General features: G+C 38.5%; 1 protein-coding gene across 1 annotated transcript in view; it reads left to right on the top strand.

The window, feature by feature from the left end:
* Positions 1-1983: 1983 nt before the first annotated feature.
* LOC103154055 (plexin-B2-like) overlaps positions 1984-11995 on the top strand; it is a 119594-nt gene continuing 109582 nt past the window's right edge. The window contains exon 1 of the mRNA XM_016662385.1: positions 1984-2385. The gene's annotated coding sequence lies outside the window, so the exon portion shown is untranslated. The remainder of the gene's footprint in view (positions 2386-11995) is intronic.

Below are 11995 nucleotides of genomic sequence, written 5' to 3'. Positions count from 1 at the left end.
AATAAAAATCTATTTTTTACTATTCTACTTAGCTGTTTTTGTTGTTTTTTTCAGTAGGTATTTACTACAAATATAAAAGCTATCTCATGTATGAGAAAATTAACTTTTCAGTAGCGGAATAAGCTGCTTTTTTGTGTGTATTGATAATTTTTACGCCTATTTGAAATATTTTCTTCTTAGTATAAACAAAATACCAAGAACACCAGCAAAGATTTAAGTGAAATAAACTCACATTTGTACTTGAATAATCATCTCTCTGCATTTTCTTTTTGAGCTACTCTGGTTCAAGTTGTTCCCGTTAACTGATGCTTTCTGTAAAACTCAGGAGACTTATGAAACAAAGGGTCAGGCCTCCGAACGGCTCTGTGTCAAGGATTACTTCTCTCACAAATTCTCCAATAACAAAGCCTCCATTGTGTCCCAGCAGACCCTCAAATTAGCAGCGGGAGCGAATGAACGCTTAACTGGGCTTGACAGCTCCGCCACCCTCCCGGAACTCTGATGACTTCTTATTCCGTCCCCTAAAATTAGAAATGATTTGAAGTGTGAGCAGGAAATAAAAAAAATGAACCCAATTTATATATTTGAGAAGATTAAACAAGTTGTTCTTAATGTCCACCAAAGCAGGAGTCAGTCTGAAAATGAATAGGCTGCAGTTTTTCTAACATCTCTTAGAAAAAATATTGCGGTTCATTCAGGCATTTATGACCCAGCATGGATTTATTTTTTGGTTTTTATTTTTAAATTCACACAGTCAGTCTCAGATTTTAATTACACTTTATATATATATTTTTAAATTCTCTTTAATTTAAACCAGAATTTAATTTGTGAGTAAACTTTTTATGATGCAGCTTGTCTTCCTGAAAGGAATTTCAAAATAAAACTCCATTTTGCTTCTTGGAAACAAAATTAAAGAGCTCAGGATTGTTTATTTCTCAAGGCTGTGATAATTCTTGCTGCTTGATCACTGTTTTTCCTTCCACTAAACTTTCAATTAATATGTATTGATCAATCAGCTACTTAGGTAAAACTTTTAGCTGGTGGTTGCAATAGCATGCTCTACCGCTAAATCTAGAACTGCAAGTTTCTCATAACTTTGTCAAAAACAAACAAGCAAACAAACAAAAAACATAAGGAATTGAGCAGTATTTCAAGATCTAAACTTAAAAAATAATGCTAACCTTACTATTTCTTACACTGATAGTGTTGGGATTATTTTTTGCAATGTATTTTTTAAATCTTTGATGTCATTCATGCTTTCATGTGGGGTTGTTTTCTAAAAACTAAATATTCCGTTAAAGAAAACACTTAAACTTACTTTAAAACCTAAGACAAACTTAAAATATTTTTTTTCTTAGCTTTCTGTTTTAATTAGTTTAGGCTGCTGACATCTGACATAAGTCTTGGCACGACATTTCTATTTTAAAAATAATTAATTTATTGGTCTGATGTGGTATCATTTTCTGAAAAAGGGGTTCGGGTTGGAGTCCACCTTTCACCCCTTTGTTTTTTTTTTGTTTTTTTGATGAGGCACCCATAAGGGCAGAACTTCGACTCTGCAGGAAATTTAATGTTTTTAATTGTTGATTCAATGGTGCATGACTCTGTGTTTTTGTGTTTAATGATGTAAAACACTTTGAAATGCCTTGCTGCTGAAATGTGCTATACAAATAAAATTTGATAGATTGATTGATTGAACATTTTAACTGTAGGAATTGATTAGCTTTAAGCTATTTCTCAAAATAAATAATTGCCTTAAATATATCACTGTATGTGTTTAAGCTTCTCTAAAGTAAATTTCTATATTAATTAGATTATGATTTGTCCAAATATGATTGTGAATTGTTTTTTATCCACTTTTTGGGTGTGTTTTTCTTCATTTTCAGTTTTCGTTCGGAAGTGTTTTACTTCGAAAGTGAGCAGCCGGAACTTCCGGTGGTAACTCCTGTGTACGTGACGCAGCTTCTCTTGCCTCCGGGGAGTTTAGTGAAAGGAGGAGGAGGAGGAGGAAGAAGAAAAGCTCTGCTCCCGTCTTATTTCAAAGCTCCTGGAAGGAGAACCAGTTGGACGTGAGCTCCTCTTCTTCTGGACTCTTTTTCGGTCGCAGCGGACTCGGACATGTAGATTTAGCCGAGTTTCAGGGGGACGAAGGAAAGAAAAAGAAGTAAAAATCTCGGTTTTTTAATTAATTTATTTTTTGTCGTGGGAATGTCGTTCAACTGAAACTTCAGGAGACACTTTCAAGGATTCATTTCGGCCCGAATCGCTTTCCTCACAGCTTGATGTGAATTTGGGAACTTTTCCGGGAGCCGCCGACCACCGGGAGTTTATTTGAAGCGCATTTTCTGGAATATCGTGAGGAAAAGGCGGCGTGTGGATTCAGAGGTTGGTCCGTCTTCTGTCACTTTCAGCCGCTGCTGTCAAGACTGACAGACAAGTTTCCCTCATTTTTTTAAACAACGTTTAAAGCTCCAGGGAGAATTTAAAGAGAGTAAAAGCTTTATTTTAAAAGCTCTGACTATTAAACGTGTTTGGATAATCTGAATTATGACCTAAAATAAGATGCTGTGTGAAGTATTGATTCATCAGTTAGCTGTAATGGCTACAGCTGCTAAAATCATTACTGGAGCAGAAAAAAGCTTAAGAATGGGTCAAAATGTTGTTTGTTGTGTTGAATCCAGATGTTTCTGCTTCTTTGACTCCAAATGTTATATAAACTGTGAATTTTGTCCTCATCTTGTGAGTTTGGACTAAAATAGACTCCGAGCTGCTTATTGAGAAACATCTGCAGCATGTTTAGACTCTGCTTTGCTGGTATTATGACTAACAGGAAGATCCAACCAGTCCAGCGTGCAGTTTGAGGATTTATTATCCTGCTCAGCTCTATTATAAAACTTTTGACAGGGGGCTTGGCTTGGAGCAGATACAGGAAGTGCTTCACATTTTTGGACTGTTTGGTTGCAAACTAAACTCTTAGCAGAAGAAAAAAAAGAGGAAAAATAACAGTTGCATAATCTGAATCTGCAGGACTGCTGGGTCATCATCAGTGATCAACCCAATGATGCCAAGTTTTCCTTTAATGTCTTCAAATCTTTTGAAACTTATCCAGAAACTTCCAGCAGGAAGGAAGGTGACTTCATTACTGATTCATTTTCTAGTGAAGTGTTGCTTTATCCTTAAATAAATCAACATTCTTGTGACATGAGCGGTAAGTTAGTCCAACCAGAACCTGCTGTGGTGAAAACTTCGTTAATGATTCAAAGCTAAACAGATCCAAACTCGCCTTGACGCTGGATTTACAGGAATCATGTGGGATGTTTGTAAGTTTGGACGGATCGCACAGCGTTTCATCATTCTGATCTTTCCCAGCGTTGCGTGTCGAAGCCGTTTATGAAAGCTGCCGACCTCGATGATGAACTCTGTGGACTGTACTATAATAGATTAGTCAAGACAGATCAAAGGGCTTTACATTATAAAAACACAATAACCAATTATGGAACAAACAATCACAATTACACTTAGTCAAATTCCATCATCAATATTTACCATCACTGGCAGCTCTAACCAGCTGGGCTTTTAGCCCTGATGTAAAGGAACTCAGTGTTTCAACTGTTTTGCAGTTTTCTGGAAGTTTGTTCCAGATTTGTGGTTGTAGAAGCTGAATGGTGCTTTTCCATGTTTGGTTCTGGTTCTGTTCTGCATCCCCAGAACCAGAAGACCTGAGAGGTCTGAAAGGTTGATACAACAGCAGCAGATCTTTAGCCGTTCAGTGATTCATAAACTAACAGAAGTATCTTAACGTTTACTCTCTGAGCTACAGGGAGCCACTGAAAACACTGTTGCAGTAATCAGTGCGACAAAAGATAAACGATGAGTTTCTCTAGATCTTGCTGTTCTTCAGGTGACAGAAGGCTGGCTTTTGTAACCGTCGTTATGTGTTTCTGAAGGCTCAGATCTGAGTTCAGATTTCAGCCTTATCTGTAGTTTACCGCTGTAATAACTGAAGCTGTGTGTGTTGACTCTCCGTCATTCTTTTTTAACAACTTCTGTTTCTGTCCATCTGAACAAAGTAATGGCACACATTGACTTGTGATTGGATGGGTTCGGAGTCACCTGGTGACATCATGATATAGAGCTGTGTATCATCTGCACAGTATTAATCTGATTAATTGTTGTGGTCTGAGCTATTTAGATGTTAAGTAGAAGGGGGCCCAGGATTGGACTTTGCGGTACCCCACATGTGATTTCTGTCCGTACAAATAAGAAGTTACCTGTTGACACAAATGGGTATTTAGGTCAGACTGGAACCCGTCCAGTTCTGTCACCTAATAATGACTGAAGGACTCCGCTGAGGTCCAGCAGAACCAAGACAAGCCATTTATTCTCAGGAGGTTAGTTTTGTTTAACCTGAAGAATTAAACCAATCTTGTCTAAAAGTTTGCTTGAGGTAAACAAGCATTAGAGTCAGACCTTACGCTGATGATGTGATGGTTTTCTTGAGTTCTGAACTGTTGCAATGACTCATTCGTTCTCAGGAAAATGTCAGTCAGCCCTCCCAAAATAGATTTATTTCACAATTTTGTAAGTAAATTGGTTTAAAGGCAACGTATTTGCTGAGTCTGGGAAATTTCCAGCCTGTCGTGTTGAAAGAAAACCATTCTTGACCTCTGTTCCTCCATTTTCCAGCACCGTCTTGTAATGTAACTGAGAGTATGCTAATCAGAGCAAACATAATGAAATCCACCTACATTATCATATAAATATCCCCACTTACGTCTGTTTATACAGACATACATTCATCACTTTCAGCTCTAGTTAGTAAAAGTTCACACGATAAAACACACTGTCCAGGAACAATGACGAGGTGGTTTTATCCGGTTTACAAGCTTGTTATACATGAGGCTTTGTCAACCATGAAAGAAAATAGATCCTGGCAAATCTGTCTGATTATTAAACGTGGCTTAAGTAGAGGGTGGAGGTTCTGTTGGTTTGTTTATAAACTCAGCTGTCAGAAAATGTCGACTACACTGTACGTGTTTCAGACTGAAACCTGTTTGGAGGAATGCTGCTGGTGGAGTCGCTCAAACAAACGTTTTGGTCACAGGAAGTTATGGTGGTGAGGTCAGAGTTGACTCAACGTGGCCTGAGAATATGATCTCATTTTAGTTTTCAGCAAAGTGAAAACTCTTTGCAATCACATCAATTCCTTTATGTTTTATGTCTGAAGAATTCCATTTAATTGACCGATCGGGTATTTTGTTGATATAAATAATATTTCATTTTAAACCCTTTTTGCTGATAAATTATTAAATTAATAGACATATGAGCTTAACAACAAAGGTGTTTATATATCCGCCATCTTTATCCCTTTATTAACTGGTTCCACTAAAGAACATTACTAGTTAATCAATTTGAACTATATTTAAAGTAGTAAGCCATTAATTAACAATTAATGGTAAGCTGATTAATTGTTGGACCCAAAAACAAATGAGAATAATTTATCAAATCAGTCTTAAATATTTGCCACCTCCTGGTGTGTTTTGTTTGTCCAGCTGGTCATGAGCTGCTGTGAGCGCAGCAGCAATGGAGGACGGCCGTCTGGCTGATTGCCGATCTGGTCTGCCTCCTCTTTAGAAATGATAACGTGTAAAACACCTGTGGCGCCGGTGTTCTGGGAGTTAGCTCGCAGTGACGCTGTGGGATGAACGTTGCGGGGGTAAATTGATGCGTTGGATTTAAAAAGGGTGTAATGACCGCAGCTTTAATTGCACGGCTCGGCGTTCGCCTCCGGTGGATGCGGTCCGGCTGGTCTGGTGATGAATCAGTGGCGTTCCTCCTGTCTCGGCTGCACTTTCCTCCCCATTCACGGATCACTTCACTAATTTTCTGCCATTCAAGCTCAATTTAAGCAGCTTTGAGGGAATCCAGCATGGAAGTGAGGTGCATTGTGGAGCTGAGGCCCTGCTGAGGAGCTTCACATGGTGAGGCCGGTCTGCATCACACATACAGACCGGTCCTGATTTTTCATCTCATTGTTCTCACTCTCCATTTCCAACAATGCAAAATATCCAAAGGGCTTCAAGTCCCAGTTTCTCTGTAATATTCATCTAAAGTCTTGGTGAGGAGGTTTGTTCTCAGAAAAGTTCAGAACTTTACTTTTTACTGTTACAGACTTTAATAAATTCAACTTTTGAGTAAGATCCATTTTTAGTGTTTATTGAAGGACAAAATCCCATGAAAATGACATAAACTTTTCGACAGATTATAAACCAGTGTGAAGCTGATAATACTGTAAAGCTGTAAAGATCCAGTAACCAGTTGTGATGCAGAACCTTAAACTGCTGCGGCACAAGTTACCCAGCAGGCTGTTGCTAGGCAACTGAAGAGTGAGCCAGTTAGTTGATTCCAGTTTAGCTTAGCTAGCCGTGAGAGGTTGAGCAGCAACAGCATTTCCTCTGCCTACATCTCCCAGAATGCTGTGCGGTTCTGGACCGGAGTCCAGTGACTATTCTATTTATTGAATATTGAATATTCCATCTGATTGTGTGTCTGTCTTGATACATATTGTTATTTATTGTCCACCATAGATTTAGCTTAAAATCTTTTCGGGTCTCCTCAGGTTTTCACAGTAAGTGACGGCGTGTTGCGTCTGCGGCGCTGCAGCTTATCTGTGAGTGAAGGACAAGGTTGTATGCTGACCTCCAAGTAAGGAAGTCAGGAATGCGCGGTTCTGTCAAATTCTATCCGGCGCCGGCGTTGTGAAAGGGAGAAATAATAACAGCACAGGTTCAGAAAGGATCCCCTGCTGTGCGTGCCACGATCTCCAGAAGCACAGCTGCAGCGATTAATTGCTCTGTCACTCAATCATTTAGTCATTAATGGCTATAAATTCCTTTATGGGCTCAGAGAAAAACACCTGAAACCAAACCCAGCTGGCTGACTCCTCAAACTTAGCAAGTATTTTTGTCTTTATTTTCTACTGCAAATGTCTTAGTACACTTGCAATAAGACTAAACTAACTTACAAGTAACTTTCTAGCAAGATGGAAGATAAAATAAGATAAAACTGTTACAATGTCTGATTATTTCACTTGTAAGTTTGCAAAAATGTTTCATTAGCACCAGTGAAACTAGTACTTTTAAAAACATTTTATTAAGCAATTATTTACTTAAAACAAGCTTTTAGACTTTGCTGAAAATCTACTTTTCAGTTAGTTTTGTCTTATTTTAAGCATACTGAGATATTTTCACAAAATCGAGACCAAAAATAAGTGATAAGTTTTTTCTTGTTTTTTGCAGTGCATCTCATTTTCTGCAGCTGGTTCAGTTTGTTTTATTGGAGTCAGTTTGGGAACAGCAGAGCCTGGTCATCAATCAGATGCAAAACTGTACATTCACTGCAAAAACACAAAATAGTTCCATAGTTTTGTTTTATTTCAAGTGTACTAAGACATTTGCAGTAATTATTAGACCAGATTTTTGGTCAAACTTTTAGGTTTTTGCCTTGGTGTCATAATTTTCTGCAGCTGGTTTAAAGTTTGTTCTTTAGAACAAGAGAGACTCGTCGGTGACATTTTCAATTCAAATGCAAATCGTTACGTTTGAGCCTCCGCATTGTGACAAATCGTGAAATAATCTGTCGATTTAATGTCGTTCATTTCTGCGACTCTGCTGAAGGAGATTTCTGTGGTGTTTATGGAAGCAGTGCAGAGATGTAGACGTTCTGCTGATTGTTCCCTATTGTTTCCTTATTTCAGTCCGACGGCCGCATTGTGATGCTCAGGGAGCGAGAGGGGAAAAATCCCATCAACACACCCCACATTGTCTTGTTGATGGAACAATTTGTACATCAGTTTTGTCAGCATCACGCTTTTGCAAAACTCCCAAGAGTGCAATGTCTGCAGTCTTCCAGCCGTGAGGCGTCATTTTATTTCGCCCCAGATGGCCTTTAAGCTTCATCATCTTGACTGGCGATACATATGCACGCCGCTTGTAGCCACCTGTCACGCACTCAGCAGCAAAGCATGATGGATCCTCCTCCGCCGCCGAGTGAAGAGCGGCGAGCGCAGAAGGCCGTTTAGCAACCTGGGCGCCGTCTCCGTCTCTCCCCGTTAATTCAGCATCCCGTCAGTCAGAAGCGAGGCGCTGCACTCCAGAAAGACAGAGTAATCATTAAGTGAATAAAAGGCTCTGCTTGGTAAAGAATGGAAACATGAAAGGAGATGCAGAGACAAAAAGCAGTGGAGGAGGAGAACTACAATGCCCTTCAGTCCAATGATTCCAGCCAACTTCTATTTCCATTTCTCGTCATACAAAGGCTTTAATTACTGGCTGTTCCTGTTGTGTAGGTCTATTGTGTGGGTTTGTTGCAGAGGATCACAAGTTCAGCATGTAAAGAGATGGATCCATCTGAAGCTCCTGTCTGACGACGAGCTAAAAAAAGACCAACAAGTTTCACGATCTTAGACGTTCAGTCTGGGGGAAAATCCCCAAAAAGTTTTTGAAAAAGAGTTTCTAAATTTGTGTTAATGTTGAAAAATATGTTTGAAAATACGTAAAAAAAAATTAAGATGAAACAAACAAAAAAATGAACATAAAAAAGAAGTTTTAAGATCTTATGTGTTCAATATGAAAAAAGTTTTAACAAATAAATAAATGAGGAACAAGTTTGTAACTAAATTAAAAATATAAACAAAATGTAAAAATTAAAAGGAAGTCAAGTTTTGTGATAAATGTTCAATAAGAAAAATTTGTCATGAAATAATTAACAAACAAATTAAGTAGAATATATTTTAAGTTTTTCATATTTAATTATTTAAAGTAAATAATAAAAAAATACTTCCAGCGTTATTTAACCAATGTCCAACCCAGTTCTCCTCAGGGTTCTGGTCACTTTAATTGATCAGAATCAGACAGATTAGAAGTCACTTTAGTCCAAATCAACAAATTTAATTCAGCCTCAACAAATCCCCCTAAACCGCTGTAAACAGGCTCCTAATTAAAGGAAAAGTTAAATTTCCCGTCTTCTTCGTTTTCTGCATCCTGAGGGGCCAAACTGGCAGCGAACCACCAGAGGAAAGAGACGGTTTGTAGAAAATTAACTTGAAGGAGAGTTGCTGCTGTTAGGTGGATGTTGCATCAGCATGAAGGTGGGTCGTTTGGATCCACTGCAGATGAAATCAGCCCCAAAACTTAAAGTTTAGATATTTATTTATTAAATAACACAATCTAGTTTCTGTGGCTTCAGCCCAGCTGAACTGAAACAACATTTAGTGGTTTTACAATCAGCCGTGAAAAGAAAGTCAGATTAACAGATTATATGTTGGCTCAGCTGCAGAACCAGAGAACGAACGTGTTTCTATCAACAAGTGACCAAAGGTCGTGTTTGCAGAAGATGGAGCAACGTGTGTGTGTGTGTGTGTGTGTGTGTGTGTGTCCTTGACTCCTTTCTGTTTGACGGCAGCATAAAAGCTCAGAAGCTCGTTCAGATTAGCTTCTGTTTTAACCCAGGTGTAAATCTCAGTTGTATTTTCTCCTGAAACAGAAATCAGAAAGATTTTTTACATTGTTTTGGAAAATATGGATCTTAAGCTGCATATGCTAATAAGGTCATTCTAACGAAACTTCAGTTATGATAGCATGACTGGTTAAAAATGATTAATCTGCTACTGATTAGTTTGCATTTTCACAATCTTAAGACATTCTGGTAAAATTCTTAATTCTGCTAATATTGTTACCATATTTTCATAATTAAAAATTCTTCCACTCAAATAAATGACTGAAATGACAGCTACTTTTGGAACATATTTTCTGTCATTTCTAATCTTTCTGTTGGCTAAAATCAGGTTTCGTTTTTAAATCCAGGTTATGCAGTAATCTGGCTGGGATGTGGAAAGTTTTCGGTTTCCAGTGGGAATGTCTGTGTTGAGGAAATCCTGGAACATCAATCTGGTCTCGGCAGGTTGAGGTATTCCTGCCGCTTCACATCTAAACTCTGAATTTCTGCACACCTGGACCGTTTGCTGACATCCCAACCTGACCTGCCATAAGATCTGGGGGAGTTGCACTTTTGCCAAAGTGAAACCTGTGCGTGGCGTGAAGGGCATCAGATCTGCCTGGTTCTGTGCTTTAAAGGTGACGAGGTCTGTGTGTGTGTGGGCTCTGATTAAAACCACGTGTCGCCTAATGACACGCCTGCAGGCTCTGCAGTTTGTGGGGAGGAAACGGCTCTGAAGGCGAGACGACCAAGAACTTATTCTCTAATTTTTAAGTTTTTATTGTTCAGGCTTTATTAAAAAAAAAAAAAAAGAAAATAAATTACAAATTACAGAAATAGCTTTCAAAAAGTGTCTTTTATTTCAGTCTTCCATTCTGTGAGTTGTATGACAGATTATCAGGACGAGAATAAAGTCACAATATTAGCAGAATAAAGACGCAATTTTACCAGTAAAACCTTCTTAATATTGTGAAACTTTGGTGGAGTTATCAGGGTTTTATGTGACCGGCTCAGGTCAGAAATAAACACTAAACTGTTGGATTCAAAGTCCTGATAATTATTTAATGCTGATTTGTTAAAAATTAACACATTTATACCAAGTCTAAAGTATGAGACTTTGGAGTTATATTAAAGTTATTTTGATGCTCAACATTCCTGATTTAAATTTTAACATATACTTTGTACTTACTTTGATATAAGTACAAATAAAAAGGCTGAGTTTAGTGTTTGATCATGGCTTTTATCTGCCGCTCACTTCCTGTCAGAAATCAGCTGAGACTGTGGCGTTACGTTTCTGTCCATGTGGCGAAAGCAGCAGAAAACTTCCTCACATCGAGCTGCAATCAGTAGTTTTATCATCCATCTTTAAACTGGATGATAAATGTAAAAACTGTTATCATAAAGTAATTATTATACTTTAGTATAAGTTATACTCATCATTTGCATTGTTGGTTGTTTTTTGGTTTGGCGTTCTCATAAATTTACTACTTTATTCTGATAATATGACTTTCTCTGGTAATTGAAAGAAAATCGGTTATAGATTTGAATTCAAAGTCCAAATAATTAGAAGTTGTATAACAAACAAGATGGCTGCCTTGGGTGTGCTGACTTCACTCTGAACTATGGAACCCCAAGGAGCGCATTGATGAGACGGTATCCAGATTTTACCAAAGTTCAATCTTCAAAAAGCAAATATTTGATGAATTGTTAACCCGTTAATTGATTAATTGTGCGTTGCGACTGTGTTTTCCCGGCTGTTAGTCGAGGTGTGTGTTCTGCAACATTAAGAGCCTGCATGGTGGCCTGCGAGTGTGAATGCATGTCTGTGTGTGCAGCTTTTTCACATGTGGTCTGCTTCCTCCCCAAACACTTGGTGGTGAAGTTTGCACACAGACACCAGCTGGAAAACGCGCTGCACGTTGATCTGGCCGCGCGCTGACCTCGCGACCGCAGGAAAACCCAACCACATTCCTCTCCTCCTCCGCTCCTTCAGGAATCATCTTCTCTCATGTCGGGTTTCTTCGTTTCTGATCATCTCTCGGTCATTTAGAGCTCATTCAAATGACAGAGAATGAGCAACGAATGAACGGCTCAACCAAGGCCATTCATTCATTGGCCTTGGTTGAGCAGAGTGGATCACAAATGGTAATCATTATGAGAGACAAAGCATTCAGATTTTAAATTGGTTGTTTTATAAGTTTATAACTTTATAGGGAGCCATTCTACAAAATTCACATTTTGCATGTTTTGTTCTTCCATTTTGGTTTTTGCTGCTTTTAAAAACAGCCTGAGGACTTAAAAACATCACCCAGTTATGGTTTTTCACATCTGGAAAACGAGCCATTTCAAAAACCTTCCAAATCAGCAGGCACTGCCGTTACCTAGCAACCCCAGCAGAGTTCCGTCCGTTACTTAGCAACCCATGTGGAGCTCCAGCATGTTTGGTCAGCTAGTTTTACAGCTGTATTCACTGTATAATAGTGTTTTGTTGACTTTCCAT

The sequence above is a fragment of the Poecilia formosa genome, unplaced genomic scaffold (genome assembly GCF_000485575.1).
Source record: "Poecilia formosa unplaced genomic scaffold, Poecilia_formosa-5.1.2 Scaffold371, whole genome shotgun sequence".
Classification (NCBI taxonomy): domain Eukaryota; kingdom Metazoa; phylum Chordata; class Actinopteri; order Cyprinodontiformes; family Poeciliidae; genus Poecilia; species Poecilia formosa.
The sequence above is the reverse complement of the archived record's forward strand: the minus strand, read 5'-3'. Positions and strand labels throughout refer to the sequence as shown.